This window comes from Empidonax traillii, unplaced genomic scaffold (genome assembly GCF_003031625.1).
Source record: "Empidonax traillii isolate 1590-97213 ecotype Southwest subspecies unplaced genomic scaffold, ASM303162v1 scaffold172:size1107868, whole genome shotgun sequence".
Lineage (NCBI taxonomy): Eukaryota > Metazoa > Chordata > Aves > Passeriformes > Tyrannidae > Empidonax > Empidonax traillii.
In genome coordinates, this window is record NW_020955365.1 from 396,540 (window position 1) to 420,438 (window position 23,899).

A 23,899-nucleotide genomic window follows, 5' to 3' on the forward strand; every position below is an offset into this window, starting at 1 on the left:
AAAATAACCAGGAAAATTCTCCATAACTGAAATGATCCCTAAATAGCAGCATGCTATTATTATCTAGAGAAATTCTTTTTATATAAAACCTCTGGAATGCAGACATGGCCATTACTGATTTTTCTCCCAAAACAATTTCTAAAAAACATAGGTTTCAGGGTTTTCTGAGTTTTGGTTTGTTTGGTTGGTTTTTTTTATGAACAGATTTTCTCCCATGGGTTTTTATGATTGAAAAAGCTGTTTATTGGTATGTTTTGTTTTGTTTGTTTGTTTGTTGATTTTTATAGCAAAAGTCTTAGAAGCTCTCTTATTAGAATTAAAGATGCTATAGTAATCAGCAACCACTTCCATCCACAAAGTCTTGTCAGTTACTCGTACTGCTTCCCACTTGCATGAGATTTAAACTTACGCTGCAGAAATGGAAATCTCTCTAGATGATTACTTAGTCTCTTTTCCTCTATCTGGATATTTTTAATACTTCAGAAATGGCTGTATGGATTTTTTGTTTTATTAGTGTAATTTTGACTTTGCTTAGCCAACATCTTTTTGTTGAAGCCCATCATGCTTTTTAGATTCCTTTCCATCTCATCTGCATGTGTAGTTCAGAACCTCCTTTATCCAATTTCAAATTATGCATCAGCAGCATGAACAAACGCTTTTGAACCACTTGCTTTTGTAGAAAAAAGGTTGATAAAGATTCTTCTTGAGTTGATATTGATAATTCTTGTTTCATTGTTAAGAGATTTGAATAATGAAATCGCCTTTTTATAATTATGAATTGTTTACTTATCTGAAATTTATTTAAAAACATTTTACTTTTTTCTGAGGAAATGACATTTTAATGAATGAAGTCTTACTAAGAAGAATATATTTATGTTACAACTGTAAGATAAAAATGATAAAATAGAAAAATATTTGTTATGTTGACATCCATGAATATTAATGCATTTTTAATTTAGTAGAAAATAAGTATTGGGCCTCTCATAACCATAAAAAAATTTTACAATATGTTAGGAAATGATTTTTTACTCGAAATACATTGGTTTGTAAAAATTCTAATGTAGAAATAGTAGAATTTTCCACGATAATGTTAAAAGCAGAAATATTCAGTAAATGTTTCTATTCTGTATTTAGGGGAAAATGTTATCGTAACCTGAAATACTTCATTCCAACACTCACTCAGTAGTTTCTAATTAGAAAACATAAAAATAAAATATTTTTAGAATAAATAGAAGGATTTCTTCTTTTATAGTGCCTTAAATGAATTGTTTAAATTCCCAAGTGAGTTTGAAGAACATCCTGAAAAATTGCAAAAGAGACATGTGACAGAGGAATAGATCAGAAAACATCTAAACTTACCAATATGACAACTAAGGAGTGATTTTTGCCTACGCTCAATAGATCAATGTACAGGCCAAAAATCTTGTAACTGAAAGCACTTTGATTTAACACATGATAAAAATAGAAAAAACAGGAAGTTCAAGGATGTTCAAGCCGAGCAGGACCAAATGCTAATTTTCCTCAGTCACCTTCAGGCAGCATAAAGTTAGCTTCTCAATACCAGCCACCGCATCTGAGCTTGAGCACCTTGGGAAGCCCCCAGACCAAAGAGAAACTGCCTACTTCACTAAGCATGTGATGTGTCAAACAGTAATCTTTCTGCTACTATTGCAGTGTGTTTTGAAAGCTTAGTGCAGAGTTTGAATGTATTTTCTTCTGCTGCTACCTCCTTTTCTTATGTTCACTCCTATATTGGCTATATTTTATATTTTAGTCATCTATATGATATATGCTATTATCTTTTATGTGCATTATTTGTATATGGTAATTGTACTCCTTTCTCATATATTCTTTTGATCTGTCCTTCACCCATCCCAACGTGGGATGTCAGCCTGGTGTTCTTCTGTTGATGCTACTGGAATTTGTATGTTCTTGCAGTATTTTCACACTCTCAAACGTTTTGGAACCGATTAGTTGTATCAAACTGCACTTTAGATTGTTAGTCTGCACTTCAGCCATAGAAGCTCCAATTTTATTTTATTTTTTTATCTCTCCCTGATAGGCCTATGCTGTTACCTAGGATGTTCTAATATACTAGATACGGATCAAGTAATGTGGGTACCACTGCTAGGAATGCTTTGATGTTTGTTCTCCCCACACTCCCCCCTTACACTACATAGCTTTTTCATCTTCTGAAATGTGAATATCAGTTGGATGATATTCATGACTACTTTGTGATACAGCAGAAATCTGGGACCGACTGTTCTAAAAATGTTTTGAAAATGTAAGCACATAACTTTGTCCACTGGCAGAGTGTCTGTTTTAAGTAAACACAAATTTCCATGCTGTATTTAGTTTTTCTCCATTGTGGACTGCATTGTGTAGTAGGACCAGAAGAATTTCTCCTTCATAGTCAAATGCAGGTATTTGTATTTTAGAATCAGGAACATACTCTGCAAGTTACAGGGTTTGGCAGCTTTAATTCTGACTGAATCACTTTTCTGTGTGAATTGGTTCAATGGGTTAAATGCCATAGGAACATTTGTGTCCAGATCCTGGCTACCCTTATTGGAAACTAAGTTGAGATCTGACTTTTTTTTTTTTTCCTCTCTTTTTTCTGGTGACAAATAGTACACCAGATAGCAGCACAGACATTTAATCTACTTGTCATCTTGACAGGTGGGGGGAGAAGAACCTCGGTTGTGTATTTTCTGTGGATTTGGTGTCATATGGGGTCTGTGATATCATGTCAAAACCAGCACTCTCTTTAAAAGGCAGTTTAAAACGGTGGGACTGTGCTGTAAAATATCTTATAGACTTCTTTTTCCTTCAAAAAGAAACCTTTGAGGAGTAAGCAATGGTTAATATACGTTTCATACAGGGAATGTACCAGCTAATAAAACTGCAAGTTAAATGATGCTGATATTTAAACTTCCAAACTTTTCTTACCTTTGCACTATTACACAGATGCAGCAAACAGCCTGTCAGAACAGTAACCCAGAAGAGCTTGTCATTTTCTAAGCGTTGCTGCTTAGAGGAGCAGACACAGTGCGTGAAGGCAGTTTGTTTGCATGTGTTAAAGAAATCCTTGCTGGGGTTAAGAAGCAGATTAGCCCCTCAGTGATCTGGTGCAAGCCAGGACTGTGCTGCCGGCTGACGCGTCGGGCTGCCCTGCGTTGGACAACTGTCACGCTGCCACCACTCAGTTCCTCTGATTGGGTACTCGCAGCGACTGATTAAAAATGCTGATGCCGTTTCTGTGATCCTTTCCACTTGGAGGAGAAAGCTCTTAATGCCCACCCCCAAGCCCATCTCTAGGATGTAAGTAATGGTGAAAAGATGAAGATAAAAGCAGTGCGGTGTGAATGACTGGAAATCCAGCAGTCTGGTTTAGCTGCAGTGTTGTGTAGGAGTCGTCTTCAGACTTCTTACCTTTGGTTTTTCAGCACAAACTGCTTGCAGGTTTTTGAAGGCTGTGAAAGGACCTACCGTCTGTGTGTTAGTGTTTTCTGTGTATCATCGTATCACCTTGCTTTTTCCCTGGACAGCTGTGTTCAGAGCTTCATGTGGAAATCTTTCTATTGAAGAGAGATAAAAAGGATCCTTAATCTGATTCTCTTTGGATCTTTCTATTTTTATGGTAAGTGCCAGCATATATTGGCTGAGCATAGCTTCTTTGCTGCAGTGCTCGTGCTCTCTCCCTCTCTCTCTCTCCCTCCCCCCTTCCCATCTGTTTTTCTCCCCCTATATTCTTAGATAAGCCTCGTGACCTTCACTTAATATCTCATCATAATTTTCAGCGTCTTCATAACAGATGCTGGCTAAGTAAAATACAAGTTTTCTCTTTATTTTGCTCCTTCCCTTCTCTGACCCGGAGCTCTGAAGTATTGATTGCCAGCTGAGTACTGCCTCTTTGTCCTTGAAACGGGAGGCTTGAGCATTGCTCCTGATTGCCTGTGGCAGCAATGGGATACAGTTATGGGGAACTGCAACAGAGATTGGGTAAAGGTGACTGACTCATTTTGCTAGGTCTTTATCACCACGCTGGAAGGGCACAGAAATCCCTTGCTTCTGTGGCCATCTAGAAAACTCTGAAGCCCCTCAATGTTTAAGTGTGGGCATGTGGTTTGAACCGATATTTACTATCATTGGCATGGAACAGATTGGCTATTTCAGCATTTTCAGTATAAGCCTAGGTCATCAGGTGTTTGTAAGCTGGACCTTTTGCATCTTACAAGTGCGTACTGCCTGGGACAAGAAGTTGCAGAATAGACAACCTCATAACCCTCATCCCTCTCTGGTCGATATGGTTGCAAATTCTTAGCTTTTTGAAGGGCTTTATTATCTCTGCAGTAGGAAAGAAGTACATTTAGATGCCTGAAAATCTGTGCTGGCTTAATTTGTGCTCTAAGCTATTTTAACAGCTCTAATTTTGTAAATAGGAAAGGTTGTTATTTAGACCACAGTAAACTGTGCCCTTAACTGTTTTGTTTTTTTTTTTCCTGGTTTGTTGTGAGATTTAAAGTAAATACAAATATACAATTTCTGATAGATAGATATCTTCCTTTGTTTTTGGTATAAGACAAATACAAAAGTATTTCTTTTAACTTAAATGTGTTTCATGCTGTGAATCCATTATGTGGATTGACTATGCATAGCCCTCATACACTGCAGGAATAATAAAGACTCTGCTGCCTCTTCAAAGGTCTGCTGAAGGCATAGATATAACGCTGGCTCAAACTTGTCACAGGGTGGTCTGACTTCAAGGAGGGCAAAGAGGCAATGTGCTTTTATACCTTTGTTTTACTGGGGTAGGATAAGAATAAAGGTTTTATTCAGTGTCTGCATTACCTTTTCTGGGTTTAAGCAAGAGATAAGCTGGTGTCTGGTTATTGTTTTCTTTGTCTAATGTAGCTTACATTGTGAGTTAATAAAACAATTTTGTGCCTTATTTGTCCTGTAATTCAGAGTTTTGCTCACTAGCTGATTAGTTCAATAGAGTTTGTGTACCACCTTTCCCCTCTTAAATGAGTAAAAACTTTAAAACTCTGCTGTTATTTTCTATAACCTTCATTTCTTTTCTGTACTTGGGTGTAATGTCTGGTTGTATTGATAAGCATGTATGAGTGTGGTGGAGAAGGGAGCAACCCAGGTTTGGCAATTGCAAGAGGCACTGGTGGGAGGAGGAGGCTTACACAGATCTGCAGGTAGGGGACTTCATGGTGCAGTGAGGTACCTGCTGCATCAGCTTCACAAAAAGCCATAGTGGTCAGCATGTAGCCCAGATTTCAGCGGTCCAAGTCACCTCCTCAGTAAGATCATGCATTTTGACATCATGTAGTACCCATTGGTGCAGCTGATCCTGAGCCTTGTTTCCCTTCTAACTGATGTGGTGAGGGCACGCTGCAGACCTGCCTCCCTCCTGCTCCAGTATGGAGCAGGTCTGTTCTGGCAACTGTGCAGCTCAAGGAACTGTTTAAAACATTTACTTCTAGAGCAGTCCTCCACACTGCCTGCTACAGAAGGGCTTTAGCACTGTGTCGGGTCTATGTTTAATTTAACTTTTTTAAATCAGTCACAAAGCTGCCTGAGTTATTCCCTTCCAGCTTCAGTGAGTGCTGACACAATGACAGCAGCAAAGAAACTTTTTGCTGTGGAAGGAGACCAACGGGGTTTTTGGTGACACACATGGGGAAGCAGTCCTGAGTCCTTGAAGGTTGTGACATTGCCTTGGAGAAGCTGGACTTAAGCTTCTCTTGATTAAATGTAACAAATGATTGTGTGTATGCATTGCACTTGGAACTATTTATTTTGTTCCATATAAAATTATTGTAAATTTAAAAAACAAGAGGGTTTTCAAAATACATGCAAAACCTAAATAATTCTGAAGATCAGAGTTAAATATCGGACAACATTTTTTTAAAATGTTATTGTAAAATCAGTTGTGCCTTAAAGTAATCTACATTCTTAAATCACATTTAATCAGAAGTACTGTTTTCACTCAAAAATTACTAGTGTTTAAGTAAGATTATCTAGCAAAGGCTAATTTTTAACCTAAGTGCATAATCATGTCTGTCTTTTTCAGTAAAATTTTAGAAGCCAAAGTGCATAATGTAATGTGCTTTCTCAACAACATTGAGGCAAAAGGAAGGGAGAAAAAAGATCCCAAAGTATTTTCTCCAGTTTAAGCCATGTGAGCTTGCAGTGGGATGTTTACATTTGGAACCTGACATCTGCGTACTGCAACTGAGAAGTCTATGCATCTAAAATATTTACCAGCACATCCTGTTGCAGGCTAAGGGTTTGAAAAATAAAGATACAATCCTCTGTAAAAGCCTTGGAAGATAGAGTGAAATTCCCCAAATTACATGAAATTCAAGCAGGTAGATATGCTGTTTATTTCTTGGGAATTCTATGAATGTTCTGATAGGAAATGCATGCATAGTGCTTCCCTGTTTCACAGCATGGTGTCATGTTAATTCCTTTGCAGGGTGGCTGAAGACTGCATAGGAAACAACTGCAGGGAAAAAAAAAAAAAAAAGCTCTATTCCTTAGCCAACCAATATTACCCAATGGTCTGATGAAGTCACTGCTTTTTTTTTTTTTTTTTACTGTGTATGTTCAGTATGCATTCTTCACTCCACTTGTCCGTGGAAGCAAGTCCTTTGAAGTTTTATGCTCCACAAATATTCAATCATATATACTAGATTGTCAATATAAATGGGTATGTTTTTACAGAAAGCTTGCTCATTTATCCATACTGCTTCAGTAATTTTATGCTTTCCATCTGCTCATATCCTTTCTGACAAAAGCTGTACAGGCTGAAGAATGCAGGCAGTAGATTAGCCATGCTCCAACTTCCCTCTCTGCCCCAGACTGGAGAGTAATACTGGATTATACATGACAGAGAGCTGAAGTCATCAGTACTAGGCAGTGCTCTGGTTAGTGAATTTTTCAAAGCTTTTTCTGAAAACAGTTTACAAATGTTTTCAAAGGTAATGTGCTACACCGCATTTTAACAAAGTACATGTGATTATTAGTTATAGTATGCATATTCTATTTATATATTGCATGTTATATCAACTGTGGTTTTACTTGGCTGTTTCTTCCTACATATTGACCCATGAATGAGCACATACGGATAATCCAAAGGTGACTGCAACTCCTGGACTTTCTCTGTTACTCATAGAGCTAATTTTTAAGGTGTTCCTGAACACAGAATCTCACTTTGTCTGCAGATTTTGTCCAGGATGATTTCAAGGACTTTAATAATGCAGCTTCTACCAATCTGTCTCCATATGTCTTGAGACTTTAACAGGTGAGCTCTTTTCAGTCCAGTTGCTACTTTTGCAGTTCGTGGATGTCTGAAAATCCAGTGTGTCAACACTGTGCCACATAGTCTGTCACAAACTTAGTGCTTTTGGAAAGTATTAGTCAGGGTGTTTGTGTGCTACGTTCTTTCTCTGTATCTGTGGGGAAGGATTAGCTTTCAGGCATTGTTATATGGGTCTTGTGTCTCCTGTGTCTGCTGTGCATATGCTGCCCTCTCAGTAAGTGCTTGCACTTTACGCCTGTCATATCTCAGGAAGGGATTGCATTTTCTGCATTTATACAACTGCATAGCGCTTGTGTAGACCTGTCTGATTCTTCATGGAAACTGGCATTTTAATTCATGTCGTGCAGATCTGCTCTTATATAATTTCTGCATAGGAAATACTGAACAATAAAGCGAGAGGTCTTCTGTGTATTAAAGAACTTTCTCCTGCAACAGTCACAAATATATTGTTCCAGACTCAATGTCATCATAGTGGAGCAGCATTAGGCCTGCTTGCCTTGAGAAATATTGAAGGCTTGAAGCATTCCTGAGGGACCAGTCTAACTTTAGCACCTGAACATAAAATGCAATGAAACATTTCAAAGGCAAAATGTTTACTTTCTTGTGATTGTAGAAACATTTTTAGCCTTTTCTGGTGGAAGTTGTGGAGAAAGCAAAATTCTATCCTAAACTGACCTAACCAATGTTAAGTGTTCACATTCTGCTAATGTGACATTATTAGAATCAAGAACTTTACATTGTTCTGTTTGCAGTATAAAGGGAAATAATAATCTGGTTAAGAGTTATTGGTTATTTCCTCTGTATTCCACTGGAAGTGATCTTGGCATTGGAGCAGGTAATTTCAGCAGCAAGTTTTTCAATCTTTATGAATAACAACACCAAACAGGATGAGTATCACTGAAGCTGCAATTAGATCCCCCAATAGGGAAGCTAATGGTGTACAGCTTTCTTCATGTGAATAGATTTTACTCTAGGAGAAGAGAAATATGAGAAAATGTTTTCAGAAAAAGCCTCATTTTTCTAAGAGCTCTATGTTGATGCTAATAATTCTGCAAGACCAATCTCTCAAAATAGTTTCCCTTTACCCCCTCAGGAGGACATACAGCAAGCACACCTCCAAGTGGGCCTCCAAACCCAGCTCTGAGGGAAGACTAGTTCCCACTAGATGATGAAATTGGAACATGAGTTTAGAGATTTCCAGACTTGACACTTGCAATCTGAATGTCCAAAGACTGGCTTGCTGTCCAAAACTTTTGCACAACTCGATCCCTGAAGAAGTCCATACTAACCATAAATAATTTTTTAAAAAAGCTAAACCAAATTAATTATTCTGAATGCTTCCCTGGAAAGAGTATTAGCATTACCTCTTTGCAGTGGTTGTTTCATGTCAAGACCTGAGCTTTCAGATCATCTGTGTGAGATTAGACACATCATAACAAGAACCTTTTTCAAACAGGTGATATTCAGATGACACCAGATATGTCCACAATTAGAGACACATCATGCTGGCTGAAAGGGTGTTCCGAGATTCCAGGATTATGAAGATATTGATGTTGATTTTAAGAGATGGGCTACTCATGCTCTTTGCACAAGTAGAATACCAGAAGTTTGCACTTCTAGAGGGTGGTTTGAAACATGCCTAAGAGAGTTCTTTAGAATCCTATTGCTGTTTAACAGAAAGATAGGAAGAGTAGGCTTCTATATAATTTATCTGTAGGGTTTATGTAACTGCTGCTGGGAGATAATTAAAATAGATGCCTATATCCCAACAGCTTTTTTAGCTAACTCTGTTTGCTCTTGTTGTGGCTGCCTGCAGTATTGACATTACTTTCTTATTTAGTATGATGCTTACAGCCTTCAAATATAGAAAAATGATTCTACCTCCCTTCATTTTTGGAAGAGGAAGTTAATTAACAAAACCACTTGATAAAAGAAAGACAGAATCACCTTTGAGACAGTTTTCTATATGGAAAGGCTAGCCAAGTGATTAGCTGTCTTGGATCACCAGGAGATACAATTCCATTTTTTGTCAAAACTGTTTTTTATTAAAATTAAGCATGATACTTTATACATGATATATTAAACCACCAGAGACTTTTTTGCTAAATGACCTCGATACTTCTTGGAGAATCACTTTCTATAAAGTGCCAGCTGAAATCCAGAGCTTTGTGAAGTCCATTGTGTCCATGTATATACCCTGGCAGACGTGCAACCTCTCTACATGTTGTTCATCTATCCCCCAGGCTCAATTAAGTTCTTTTCTCGTTTGTGCTCCTTATCACTATCTCTTTCACTGCTTTCCCCTAAAGTGTACTTTTTTGTCTTTTCACATATTGATTTTCCTTCACTTTTTTCTTAGTTTTGGTTTTCTTTTGCTGGTTATTCTTTGCTCTTCATAGAGATAATATTTGTGTTAAGTTTGTTGCTTGGGTTTGGGTATTTTTTTTCATACTGTTTTTCCTCTTAATTTTGTTCGATTCGTTGGTTGTTTTTTTGGTGGTTTGGTTTTGTGTGTGGGATTTTTTTGTGTGTTTTTGTTTGTTTGTTTTTATATTGTTGAGAGAGGGTTGTTGCTTTTTGTTTTGTTTTGCTTTAGCCATACTAATTGCCATCCTATGCTGCCATCTAGGCAGAGGACTGCTTGCTCTGATTCAGTGCCTAAGGAAAAGCAAATATTGTCTTTTCTAAATTAAGAGCTTGGGCTGCAGTCCCAATATATTAGGAAGCATGCATGGAAAAATGGAGAACAGGAGGCAATGATTTTTATCATTTTTTTGTCCTGTTTATCAGGACAAAAGAACTGGAAACTAAGAGCTGAGTGAAATGTCACCCTTGTTAACATAAATACTCTTTTCCTTTATAGTGGTAGGAAAATAGTATATTCTATACTTGTGGAATCTGAGATCAAAGAACCATAACAAAGAGGAATTCAACAGGTGATACTGGTCTGAGGTATTTCAACCTCTCTGCAGTTTCATGCAGACAACACTGTTTTGGTTTATGTTTAATACTTTTGACGCTATTGCCACTAAAATTCTTTATTTTAGCTGAGAAGGAGGAAATTAATTAAGTTCAGTGCTGCTCTGCCCTCAGGAGAAGGAAAAGAATTACCTCTGTTAAGTTCTTATTGTCCTTTGTTCCCATAGAAACATCTGCAGCATTTGATTTTTCTATCCCATGTCATTTAGACAAACTCTTCCAGAAATAGATTGAGGGAAATTCCTGATTCAATTTAAATTAAATGTGCAGTAGTCAAGTTTCTACCCATAAACTTATTTTTATGTGATGCTATATGATGTTGTTAATAGTTGTCCTGGTTTTCTCTCTGCCTCTTTATGTTGACCACCAGACTAGCTGAAACATAAGAAGTTCTTTCTAGCTGGTGACACTGAAATTGCTGTTGAGCCATAACCAGAACTTCCTTATCTTCCTTTATAACCTAGAATTTGTGATGTAGAAATGCCTTGACAAAAGATTGGATAACCTTCTGCTTCAGCATGCTTCATGAACTTTATTTGGTTGACATTTCTAATAATAATAGACTCTGAACAATTCTAATTAATACATTATGGTATAATTCTGACAATGCAAACAAGTTTTTAAAATCTACATCAGTTCTCAGTGTCCCATGGTAAAGTTGTTACTGCAACTTATCATTGCACTATTTTCAGCTGGAACAGTTCTCCAAACATTGTATGTAATTATGTGGGAAAAATACTACTTTATTTTCTTTTTTACTTAAAACTCAGCATTACTCAATCATTTTGTGATTAATACAGTATGTTGCTATACCACAGCCTAGTGTATTTGTGACAAAATTTAGGTCTAAATTATCCAGTTGCTTTCTGTAAAACTCAATCAGACCAGTGTTCAGGTAACTCTTTCTCTGCAGTTTTAATTCTGCCTCTAAGTTTTCAACTTCTATTTCTGATCTTTTTTCTTACAATTCTCAATTCTGCACTTCTGCTTCTTGCTGGACCTCCTGTCCTTTGACTCTCTTCCAGGCTCTGCTCCATTCCCCCTGCAGCATTTCTCTTCCTGCTCCTTCTGTTCTTTACCTGCTCCTCAAGGGTATTTCTGTGCCTAGGTGCCCCACTCAGGTATACTGGTGTTATTTTTTGTGAGAAGTTCTGACCTGTGAAAAAATGTGCTCAGACAACTGAGTTTTGGTACTCCAGCAGTGTTTGTTGCACATGTCAGCATTCTTTGCAGTAGCAATAAAATTGTTTGTAAAACAATGCAATGGGGGTTTAAAGGTGACAATGGCAATGCAGAAGTGGGGTCTCAGGTTTCAATACAATAGTCTTGTTTCCTGTACTTAGGAAAAAAGTTTCAAATTCAAATTTAATATATGTTGCAGTGAGGAGGGATGATAGGTTATGCTCCTCTATTGAGATTTGTTGCTAAATGGTACGATTTCTGCTCATAAGTTATGTTGAGAAGGGAGATAGTGAGGAAAAGGAAGACAGGTTCAGGATATGTACTTCAGTTTCAAGAGGGAGAAGAGGAGAGATGGATGTGGCACAGATTCATTGGGATTTTTTTTGACGTTTTGCTTCAGGATCATATTGTGATGAAGGAAACTTTATGTGTCAGGAAACTGCTATTTGCTTTCAGCTATCATGTGATAGCATCACAGTTATTGCACAGGAACTTGTTCATTGTCAAATATTTGTGTGTCTCACTCAAGATGATACAGAAATTTATGTTTTGGTTGAACCCAGGACTCTTGAAACCTGAGCCAACACCCTGCCCGTGCCAGGCTAGCCTGTTTTCCCACAGTGATGGTATAGGGGAAATGGAAATTCTAATACTAACAGATACTACTAAAAAAGCTACACTCAAAGACGTAAGGTCAAGAAGAAAACTTGTAATCTTCTAGGTTCTAAAGCAGGTGAAAGTCCTCAGAGAAGTTTTAACAAAGAAAAAAAATATCATAATGTTACAGAAGGTGGAGTAATATTTAGGATACTTACTAAATAACTTTGATAACATTGCAGCTTGTCACTGACTGTCTAAAAATTCCCAGTTGCTTGTTTTCCAGGGTGTACCATGAAGTTTAGTTAGTTTTTTACGTGCTCTGATTGCAGTACACTCCAGGCTAAGTAACTTGCAATTGATGTGGTATTCCTCCTTCACTGTTGTCAAACATATGTTCCCTTTTCTGTATAGACTCCAGGGGAAAAAACATGTTCTGAGGCCATACTGTTAGCACTTACATCTTTTGAACTGCATTTTTAGAAACATCTGTAAGCCTGACAGTCAGTTTTAAACCTCTGGTATGGCTTCGTGAATACTTCATTGCACTCCTGGGTATTAGCACTGCCAGTTTGATTTTACTGAAAACCATGTGAGGATGAAGTTTTGAGCATTTAAAAATTATTAAATGACAGAATTTTGGTTGGCTGCATTTATGTGTTATCCTGGAGACTTTAATAATATGTTCACATGCAGTTTTCACTGAATTAGCTTTACTTCTTTTTATTTTCCTTGTGAAATATTTCAAGAGGAGTTTCTCATAGTTAGTATCTATGATCCAAACCAGGCTCCAAACAAAAAACAAAACAAATACTCCTTGATATTTGTAATTTTATGGCAATCACCACAACTTCTGCTAATGTCCAGATGGGAAATACTTACTCTTCATGGAAACTGTGAGTTGAGATGATATTATTATATTATTTCCCTTGCCAATATTGTCTCTTCTTATTACTTCGTAGATAAAGAGCTGAGATTTTTCCTGTGAAAGGGAGAAATACTTACATGATTCTGAATGTGAAATGTCAAGCATAATTTTTTTCCACATCTTTAACACATTATAGCATTTCATATAATCAAAATAATCTTCAGTGGACACTGACTGCATCTTTAAACACCATAACTTCCATCAGATGTTGTCTGCTGGGTGCTGGGACAGTGACATTCACCCACTGAAGCCACTTCCTTAGCAGCACTGAAGGCAAAGGTGGGCATGCAATTAACCTTAAATTAAAATTTAAATTCTTTGAACCTGATACCAGCATTTGTCTTCATGCAGTTTCAAACTGTGTACAGTTTTCCCTGTGCACAGAGGCGGAGCAGAGGCCATGTGGAGCTGATTCCTATTGCAGAAGTGTCCATCCTAAGTGCATACCGAGGATGAAAATTCTGTGTGGTCTGGAGTTAAAACCCATATCATATTGCATAAGCACAGAAGTGCTGAGTGTATTTCACAGATGCAGCCTTAATCCTAGCACTTCTTAGACACTTGATACTGCAAACTCAACAGCTTTCTGATATAGTTGTATTATATGGCAACACCTAAATATTTTAAAAGACTATATAAAATCCAGAATTTCCATCCTCTGATATTGAGAAAAATATCGGCTGTATAAGTAGGACAGCTTCAATTTTCTTCTTCCTGGTCTTGAGCATAGTGGGGAGTTAGCTTGGTAGCCACGGCTGTCATTCTAGGACTGGTAGACCAGCCAGAAGGGGGAAGTGCATCTTTTGCTATAAAGCTCCCTAATCTGTGGAGGGTAGTTTAGTGGAACAAAGTGTCTTCTACTGCCACAGACTTTTTTATCTTGCCATTACTATAATTCTTCCTTCTTATTGATGTGGTGTGACTGCTAGCCATGGGAACCCAGGAGAGAATGTGTCTACTCTTCTACCATCACAGTGACCCCCCTGAGCTATAAGAGGGGCAAATGCAGGGGAAAAAAGCACCACATCTATTACTGAGAAAAAAAAATATTTAAGCAGCCTATAACTTTACGTAATCTTGTATTTTTTTTTTGCAGTAATAACTGTCATAGAGAGATGGATAGATATTGATAGCACACAAGTTCAAAATTGGCTAGTGCTTTTCTGTAGCCAAGATTTTCTAAAGTAGGCTGAAATATTTAATGTTCTCCCTCCGAACTTTCAGCAAAGTTTCTTTTAAATTTACCAGAGCAGATGTCCCAAGAAAGAAATGGCATTTTCGATTTTGAGGCAGCTGTGTTTGTATGTGCGTGGCTAGTGATTTTATAGCATGTTCACTGATGCGGTTAATACTTTAAAACTGCTTTTTAAAAAGAAAAATCAATGTTGATTAGCTATTATGTGAGCACAAATTCAGTCTTCACAGTTTCAGTTTTATAAGTAAATCCAATTAAATTGTGAAAGTGTTTTCATTCCACCTCATTAACATGGTTTTTAGTAAAAGACTTAATACAAATAGTAAAATTGCAATTGATCAAGTAAAAAAAAAAAAAAAAGGGGGGGGGGAATCTTATTCTGTCTTAAGTGTCATGAATAAAGCAACTAATACTTGGCTCATGTGCCCTGTTTCAGAAGCGTTGCCAGAATCTGGCCAGTGAGCCAAGGTTACAGAAGTGCAGATTTTGAATCAGCAATGCCCACTGAATGCTACTGGAGTGTTATTAGCAGGAAGATGTCACAGAGTGACACCCTACAATGCTTGTGGCTTTGTCGTAGTTTGTCACCTGCATTTTGCAGTCCTGCAAGAACAAGAATTGCATTTAATGCATAATCCCAGCAAAGTGCCTGACTCTGTCTCTCTGTTGGGCTTCAGTATACATCTTACTCTGACTTCAGCTGAATGAGAACAGTGAAATAATTTTTCATGCTTTACAATAATTTCTTTTGATTACTTTAGGGATTGAGATGTATCACTGGAAATATTATGGCCTTATTATGCTCTGAAGCCAAAGGGAGTTGCAGAGCTCAGGAAACAGTATTAAGGCTGTTCCTGCAATCATTGTTTATCACTTATAAGTGTAAATTGAGTGAATCGCTTACATGTTTTTACATGTAATCAAACTTAAAATTACATGCTAAAAATACTGCTGCTCAGAAGGTGGAGGGAGCCATTTGCATAAATAGAAGCATGGAGAGCAAGATGGCAGGTTTAGTTACTCTATATGCCAGTTCGAAGGAAACAAGCACCTAATTCTGTGTCGAGGAAATAGGAGACTTATTGATTTCCACTAAAGGATGCACAAAATGCTTATTTTCCCACACCATTTCCTTTCGACATAAGCAGGCACCAATTAGCTGACCTAGGGCAAACGAGGCTTGCAACCTTCAATAACTAAGCGAAGGGCCACTTCTGTGTTGAATTTCATGTTTTGTGGAAGTCTGGAGAAGTTTTTCCTTACTCTTCACATGAAAAGCCTGACGTAGCCTATTATTATACCCTGTTAACTGTCAGATGCTGAGCACTTTGGTGCAACGTTGATCCTCCGGGTTTACTGTTGCCATTTTGCTAAGCAAGCTCAGATTACAAGGGTGATAAAATAATTCAGAGGCAGGTGCTTTCAGTAAATGGACTTATGCAAGAGAATTGCAGATCTTCTGGTCTTTCATCAGTAGGAATTGATGTAATTGAAAATCTTTGAAAAAGTGATATAGAATCTAGTGCTGCAGTTTTTCAGGAAATCAATTTTAAGTAAAAATGCATGCTTTCCATTTTCATTCTGCTCTTGAAAAAGTAATGCCTGGCTCTGGCAGAAGCTGCTACTCATCTGTATTCAACAGCATCCCAGTAGCTGGAATTTGTAGCATAACAGTGATACCTGTCCAGTTGATTTTAGAATAAATTGACCAAAAAAAAAATTTAAAAAAGTCGAAGCCCAGTCTGGTGCAATATTTTTTATTTTAGTTATATCTTCCTTAATGGGCTAGTATCAGTTTTTATAAATTATATCATGCTCTTACGAAAGTTTTAGTAAATTATCTGTACAATTAACAGTAGCAGGGAATGAGTGAGAGCAAATGAGGTTTGTCCAGTTCCTAATTGTCACATTAAAGGCACTCTAGTTTCACACTTTTGCTTAATTTGTCTGCTTCATACAAAGACAGTATGAGATTTTTGATTTTTGTGCAAGCATGTGATGTCCAGCACCTGGGATTCTGGGATACTAAATCTTGTTGGGAACCAAATAAAGTTTTGTGCCCTGTGCAGATTTCTAAGCTCCTAATGTTTTATTAGTTTGGTTTGGGTAATGTCAAAATTCTGACACTCCTTTCTGAAAGTCCCATATAATACCGAGGTCAGCACAGTAGCATGTGCAGTGGGGACAGGGATCAAGCCACTCTGTGTCTGGTTTGGACCATGGATATTTGCCTTAAGTAGAAATTCTTTGTGGAGCAGAGACATGAAATATCTCCTCATTTCTATGCAATTTTTTTACTAATTCTATTTTCTGGTGTTTGAAAAGGAATGCTGCTGCTAATGCAGCAGAAGTGAACGGCAGTAACAAGTGGAAGTGTGAACAAGGAGTAACAGGGTTAAGAATTTTCTCAGCACAGTTTGCAGTTTCTGAGCAGAACAGATGTATGGAACTTGGAGCTGGGTCTTCTTGAGGATGTTTCAGAAACCAAGTACATGGAAAACAGGCAGAATTGGTTTCTTTAATTTCTCTTGCCTACACTGGGAGGGTAACTTGGGGCTGTTAGCCAACAGTTATTCATGGTGATGAGTTAGTCTTGCTCCATAGATCAGTCCAACCTCCTGGAGACTCTGGGACTCCTCCTGGTTTAAGGAGCAACCCAGTCACCTATACAGCCCCCAAGGCAGGACACTTTCTGATCCATGCCATCATAGTCTGCATGGAGCAGTTGTGCTGCTGAACAGAACTGCTATGGAGACAGTGCATGAGGCTACAAAATTCAGGACTCTGTTATTTTGTGTTTAAATAGACTTTTGTATTCCTCAGGGTTAAAAAATAAAGAGGGAGTGGGGAGGGTTTTTCACCCGTCTCTTCCTTTAGAAAGAAATGCATTTTATTTTTAAGGGGAATTGAAAATAGAAAACAATGAACAAGAGGAGGAAGTATGTTTTAACACATCATTTGCATAGAAATTGCAGAAGTGTGAATGAGGATAGGATATATTTTAATGAAGCTTGCCTTTTTTAATTGCTGTAAAGCTCTATCTTTTCCTTGAGGTATGTTTTTCTCTTTCAGAACCAAACTCAAGTCAGTGCAGAAAAATTAGGTAATTAGAGTCAAATAAGTGGTCTAAATCTTCACATTGTGATCACAGAAGACCCATGGATTTTATGGGCTCTAAATTCTACAATGAGTTTGAAGGCTAAATTACTAGAAATTAACAATTCCTTGCTTAAAGTTTATGGAATGATCAACTAAGAAAATAAAAAAATAGATGCTGTTTTACTTTAATAGTATTCTTTCAGGATCATTAGATAGAAGTTGCCCTGAATTAATGAACAGTTTAATTTGACAATTAATTTTTATTGTGAGACATTCACTTGCAGACAGAAAGAGCTCCTTTATTCTAGCTAGCTGAATCCCTGGATGTGTATGTTTTGGTCATTGGAGATAAGGACCTTGACAATTTTGTTCACACATTGCTAACTTTATTCAATTGTCCTCTGTATCATGGTGTGCAACCTATGCTATGAATTTTAATGGAGAAGAGCAGTTATTCTGTTTTCTCTGGACCAAAAGCTGTGCGCTTCCATATTCCTAAAGAAAACTAACCTTAAAATTTTTGATCCAGTCCTAGCTCTTGGGCACTTTCAGAGCTAAAAGGGACACAGCTTCAGCGGGCTTATGTCAGTGTTCTTCTACTGCACAAACCTCAGATGTGACAGTTTGTGTTCAGAGATGATCTGATTTAGCCCATAATTGTTTGTGTTGCAGCTTCCAGGAGGTTAAAATGGGGCAATGCTTAATTCAGGATTGAAGTGGGGAGTGTTTCTTGCCATGGTTACATCTGCGACCTTGTAACAGTGGGGTCTGTGAGGAGCCTTGTGAGGAAATCAGAAACAAACAGAAGGGTTGATTCTACTACAGCATGAAACTGAGAAGAAATATGTTCATCTCTAGAGCTGTTGATGCTAATCATGCTTAGTTGGGACAGTCCTAACATTTGTTGATAGCCCACAGGTGAAGCTACCTTAGCAAGAGCAAAGGTACCATTCAGACTTGGGCTCAGTGTTGATTCGATCCTGTGTAAACATAGTACTTAAATTCTGTTCAAATTAATTTATCATAAGGAAGCTAGGCTCTTTCTAAATTTTTTTTTTCTCCATAGCCATTATTCAACATTATCCAAAACAAGGTTTGCGTTGTATCATCTCTCACTTTATTTAATGTTTTCATTTTTATACTGTCAGGTGTAAAAATAAACACATAGGGCAAATGTAACACTAAAAAATTGTGATAAACCTAATAAACAGAAAATGTTTTCTTCCCATAAACATCTTAAAACATCTGGAGAAGACTTACATGTCTGCTTATGCAGTAAATAAACTAAAGTGAGAAAAGTGGAAGACAACGATACAGTTTTTAAAAATACTGAAATCCCACACCACGAGCTTATCACAATCATAACAAGATAGTATAAGAAATATAAAATATGAGTTCTAGTTTCAGGACAAAGGGTCTTAAAAATGGTTTAAATTAATTTTTTTGAAAATCTAGATTATATGAGTTGTAGTCCTCTAGCATTTTACAAAGCACTTCTAATGAAAACTGCTTTTTTTCAAACTTCCCTCTTTGACTTTAAGCAATAATTTGGGGTGATAATTTTGAAACAAATTTCCCTGTATATGATGTTGGTTTGCAAATTTCCAAAGAAAGAGAAAACAAAATATTAGATTTAGACAAGGAATATAAGTAGTAGTGAAAGAATGTTTGAACTGCTTAATGAAGCTCCATGTGAGATGTGTCTAGATGTATAGGATTTTAGAGGGAGATCCTATACCTATTAGGATGTGATACATGGAACAATCAAGGAGTCTTGTCAGTGGGATCCAGTAATTGGTACAGTAAATAGTTTCTTTTTCAGGAATTCATCCTAAATGTAGCGAGAAATTTATCTGATTTGAATCAGCTTTCAATAGAGCCTGCAGTGTGCGCTTGCTTCTGAGAAGTTGTAGAGCAAAACAACCAGATTCCTTACCCTGCTCTTGAAACCCAAATCCAGAGGAGCTGCAGGGACACTACACAGCCTGCAGACTAGGGGGAAAAAAGCACTGGCTTGGTGGAGTTCCATCCACTTTGGTTAACTTGTGTTAAGAGAATATGAGTTCTGTTATCCAGAGATAATGAACACAGAGACAGTCTACATTGCTGTTTGTTTCATCATCAACTTGGACACAACTTCTTCACTAATATCACAATTATACCAAAAAACATGAAACTGTGTCAGTACCAGCGTTATGACAAAACCATCCGAATATTTCTGTAGACACAGGAAGATCCATACATTTTAAATATGGGCTTCCTTGGGCTACTTTAATAGAAAGCAAATATTATCAGCTAAATGCACTGTTGGTAGATTTCTTTATATTAATTTCACATTACAATGAGATGAGTATTTGGAACTCTAGTGAATCACTGAGGCTTTCCTTAGTTATTTAACTGTTCCTTTATTTAAAATACTTTTTTCCTGGAAAGGAACAGAAAAGTAGGTAGTGGCTGATCTCAGCATAGTATATCTGGAGTATGGGAACCTTTTGTCTGATTCTGCCAATATTTTGCTTTTTGAGTTTTGGTCATATCACTTGAGCCTTGCCTACTACTTGCTGATTAAGCTCAGTAACAGCCATTGCTGTAGCTGCACCAGATCCATATAGGAATGAGCAGCACATACATGCAAAATGCAGTTTTTGATGTTCATCTTGCGTGGACCCACACAAATACATTAAGCATAGGCAGCCCTTCATGTCTTATCTTCTTGTGTGTAAAATAAAGTTGGTCTTGTGGGAGAGGTTTGAAAGATAGATGAGTCAAATTTTGGAAATAGAGGATATTTATTAAAAATTCAAAGGTTTAAATTTCTACTGAAAATTACTTTGGTTCTAAATTGAGAGGGAAGTAGCACAGGTTTGTTTAATTTATTTATTATTTAATTATCTGAAATAAATTCACCAGATCAGAGTTTACCATCTGCAGTGGGCTATGGGAATGAGAATCTGAAGAAGGTCATTGGTGATGAAGCAATATGCAGTGTGCAGATTCAGCATTGTATGCTGTGCTGAGTACAATCCTTGACTTGAAACTGGAGTTTATCACCTCACTTTTAGTGCATTTTAACTTACGTTTGCAAGTGAGTTAGAGAAATGGTCTGCCATGCTGTCAAACCAATGACATCCAAGAACTTCCTGAGCTTCTGATAAAAATAAGTTGAAGGTCATTTTTTCAGATCAGCAGGCTTATCTCTAAGCCAGTGTGGTAAACTAAATTGACTGTGCATTTCGCAACAACAGCAGAAGTTTCAGAAGAACTGGAATGTAGTGTCTCATCCATTACCACAATAATACACATTTGAGAGAACCCTGAGTAAAGGCCATAAGATTTCCACGGTGTCTTAAAACTAACAAACCTCCAGAAAATGCGAGTTTGTTTTGACCTTCAGCTTAATGTCTGAGCTATTCTGACAAGTTCACTTAGTCAGGTGCTGTTTATGTCCATATTGTTGCTAAAATCTCCATCACTATCCCATTCTTGCTGACAAAGGCTGTGTCTTTGTCATATTTTTGCATTCTGAAGGATATATCCAGTGGCATAAACAAGCAAAACAAGTCTTTCACAGCTGAAGCCTATTGCTAAAGTTTGAATGGATTCATATTTTTATAAGGAAAAGTATTCAAAGTATTGGTCAAGATTTTCTCAAGTTCTGTTCTTTGCTTAGAAGAAGGGTAAAAACAGTCAGAGCAACAGTTTACGGTTCTTGTACTACCATCTTGATACCTGATGTAGCAGATATCTCTGCTTCATCAGCACCAGCAAACTGCAAGCAAGGATTTGTGCCTTCTGCTTTAGCCCATTGCCTCTGCCCAGTCTGTGCAGGGCATAGCACAGGCTACTTTCCTGCCTGCTGAGTGTTCCTCACCATTGCTGCTGATCTGTACTTGGCAGCCAGGGCCAAGTTATGTCCTATTTGTACTTTTCAGGTGACGTAGAGGGGAAAGAACTGACACTGTGGATTTATGCTTGTTTTGCTCAGGACCACTGCAAAGCCTGACATTTCTGTTAGCTGACAGCACTGATGAAGGGGTTTATTCCACAAGGGAGTGCTGCTACCATAGGGGCTAATTCAAAATATTTCTTATTCATTTCCCAAAGTCAATTAAAAAATTAACATCATGACTCTTATCAGTGCATGCACACACAAAAAATGAAATCACTTGGAACGTGGCACAGTTGACTGCTAGCTGATTTCTCTTTATATGCTTAAAAGGATGAGCAAAACAAAGGAGCACATTTCCAGCTTCTAGTTGAGTATAACAGATATGATAAACTTATGTTTCATTTTGGGATAAGAGTTGGTGGTTATTGCATGCATATTTCTGAAGCCTTGCTGACCATCAAAGAAACACTTTCAAAATTTCCAGACAAGGCTTCTCCCCAGGAAATGATTCCTCTTGTGTCAAACTTTGACAGGGCAGCAAGGAAAGGGACTTATGAGCAGTTGTGCTTAAATCTTTTTTCCCCCGCGTTTAGTTGTGGCAAAAAACTGTGCTGAAGCTCTGGGCAAAATGGTCTGTGATTTTTATCCTCATACTTTTGCTGTTTTGAATGTTTTATTGTGTTGCTCCAGAGATAAAGATGGTTGGAGACATTATGGTAGCATTCACAGTGCAAAGACCAGTTTTCTAAGCCACAAAAAGTGAGTAGACCTAACAGAGTAGGTAACACCTAAAAGTACATGTCAACTGGTTATGGGCACATGGCCACTGGTTCCTGATTTATTATTTTTCTCACTGTTTGGTTGTGCATTGTAGCCTGTCCGAGGCTGGAGGTCACCTTTCTAGTGGTAGATGAGAAACAGACTGGTGTCTTTAATTCTGCTCCACCATACCTAAACCAAGAACTCAAGAGCTGCCTGAATATTGGCATGACTCTAGAACATTGTCTCAATGAACTTGATCTTTGGTGTTTTTACAGCAGTGCTTAGACTGTGATAGCTTTGATATCACTGGAAACTGCCAACAAGAGGGAGGGAGAAATAAGGCGTGAGGAAGGCCCATCTATTTCCATCTGGATTCAGAAATGCAAGTCAACTGTTTTGGGTGGTGTAAGATAACAACAAGCCCTTTTGCTTCATGGGGTATTTGAGCCTACTTGTAAGCTTTGAGACTAAGTTCTGGAAGCACTTGATAAGGCTTCAATTAAGTGTTCGTCTTGCAGCCAAGCACTAAATTACCTGCCTTTCCAGGTCACTACCTATTTGCTGATTAAGCTCTGATCTCCATTTTTAAAGGATCACTGTCATTGAAACAGCTGCTGCATCTGGCTGACATAGCATTTTCTCCCATCCCTATGCTCTGCTCAGTTCCAAGAAGGGGAAATCACAGGAGCAGGTGAAGAGAGCAGGAAACGTTGCTGGGAAATGAGGGTGCATCCTACCGCCTAATTAATTTCCTGACTTCTCTATGTGTGGTTGAGGTGCAAGGAATCACTTCCACGTTATAAAGCTTTGTGCTTGCTCCGTAAGTATCACAGCATGCATAAAAATTTTACACAGGCATAAATTCAAAAAATCATTTTGCTAAATGAGAGGGCTGCACCCAGCTGTGCCATATCCAGGACAGCCACAGCTGTGCTGAGAAGGCAGAGCTCACAAGATATTCACACAGGAGAACACTTAATGAAAAAAAGTAGTCAGCACCGCCAGGAAACAAACCATACATTAAGGGCTGTCCAGTGCAAATAGAATTAAACTGCTAGCTAGATGGAAAATACTATTTCCTTTTGTTAATTCAGATAATTTTCAGCAATTCCAGGCACTGCTTGGGGTGATGCCAATTTAACATGTAGCAGTATAGTGACAGAATGCCTCCTTACCTCCAAAGACTAAGATCATAGTAGAAAATCTGAGATTATCAAGTCAGAACATAAGATTAAGCAAATCTGTGAACTCTAGAAAGTGGAGAAGAAACTGCTAAATCAGCCTGTTTCTTCATCTACTTTATTGTATTTGGCGATGGATTGCTCTTAATGCTATAGAGAACAGTGAAGCTTCCTCAGAATACATTTGGTATGGTTATGTAACACATAGCAAGGTTAGCATCATACTATGGTGATATTTGGGAAAATAAACCTCTTTTTTTAACTCTTTGAGGTGATTAGTTTATTTCCCTGAAGGACAAGGTTTATTGTCCCATGTGATGTTCATTGTCAGAACTTTGAAAATTGCTAACATGTTGAAGGGATCCAGGACACATAGAAATTGTTTTATGCTGTTGGCAACTGTTGATGCTTGTTTCTCAGTGAGCACATTGTCCATGTAATGGATTTAAAATGAGCTAAACCCCTGTTATTGATCCAGTGGCTTCAAGCCAGCACTTCTTAGTGCCATCAGAAGTGTAATAATCAAGACAGGGAAAGGAGAACAAATAACAGAGAATAGCTCGTATGAACCGTCCTATATTTGCATTAGCTGGCAGGACTCCTTTTACCTGGAGTCTTAGCTCTGAGATTTTTTATTTCCTGCTATCTTGCACTGAGCTGATAATGCCAACCCACCAAACTCCTGAGTGAGAGACGAAAGCGGGTACCCTTTTCCCTCTGAACATGAGCCCGAAGGTGGAATCTGGCCCCT

General features: G+C 37.8%; 1 protein-coding gene across 5 annotated transcripts in view; it reads left to right on the forward strand.

Moving 5' to 3' along the window:
- Positions 1 to 3,230: 3,230 nt before the first annotated feature.
- The window catches only part of ANO4 (anoctamin 4), a 171,789-nt gene continuing 151,120 nt past the window's right edge, over positions 3,231 to 23,899 (forward strand). For 2 of the 5 annotated variants that reach the window (XM_027885763.1, XM_027885764.1), the window contains exon 1: positions 3,290 to 3,640. The gene's annotated coding sequence lies outside the window, so the exon portion shown is untranslated. Of the gene's footprint in view, positions 3,641 to 23,899 lie in introns of all 5 variants that reach the window. The other 3 variants (XM_027885760.1, XM_027885759.1, XM_027885761.1) reach the window with 3 other exon arrangements.